The sequence below is a fragment of the Centrocercus urophasianus genome, unplaced genomic scaffold, assembly GCF_019232065.1.
Source record: "Centrocercus urophasianus isolate 14NV4802_14NV808 unplaced genomic scaffold, USGS_Curo_1.0 seq_43, whole genome shotgun sequence".
Lineage (NCBI taxonomy): Eukaryota > Metazoa > Chordata > Aves > Galliformes > Phasianidae > Centrocercus > Centrocercus urophasianus.
In genome coordinates this window covers 1,142,563-1,143,040 of record NW_024885011.1, presented here as the reverse complement: position 1 = coordinate 1,143,040, position 478 = coordinate 1,142,563, and the positions used below count along the sequence as shown (strand labels likewise).

General features: G+C 56.3%; 1 protein-coding gene across 1 annotated transcript in view; it reads left to right on the top strand.

Moving 5' to 3' along the window:
* Window positions 1–376: 376 nt before the first annotated feature.
* CSMD2 (CUB and Sushi multiple domains 2) overlaps window positions 377–478 on the top strand; it is a 230,066-nt gene continuing 229,964 nt past the window's right edge. Inside the window, exon 1 of the mRNA XM_042834042.1 lies at window positions 377–427. The gene's annotated coding sequence lies outside the window, so the exon portion shown is untranslated. The remainder of the gene's footprint in view (window positions 428–478) is intronic.

The window sequence follows — 478 nt, the reverse complement described above, 5'->3', positions numbered from 1 at the left end:
GGGCCCGGCTGCCACGCCAGAAACCTGTGGCGTGCATTAAAAAACAATGCCTAAAGATGCTAAAACGTAATTTGCGGCTTGGCGGTGGTGCTGCTGGGGCGGGGGCTGGTGGGAGGACTGTGCTGGGTCCAGGAAGCAGGAGCGAAGCGGATCTGCTCGCTGACTGCACGGCAGCCCCTCATGACAGCGCCCGAGCCCCCTCCCAGCATTTAGGGAAAGAGGAGAACAAAGATACAGGAGCGATTAATCAAGTGGCTAATAAAAAAGTATAAATCCCCGGGGGCTGCGCGCCGCTGATGCCGGAGAGCTGGCTCGGAGACAGCCGCCGGGAGGGACGAGCCAGCCCTCCTCTCCTCGCCTCTCCTCTCCCCGAGCTGCTGCCACACTTGGTTCATTCCAGCTGCAGAAGCTCAGAGCCTTCCATGCGGTGGGATTTTTTTTTTTTTTTTACCCTGAGCTGAAAAAAAAATAAAATAAA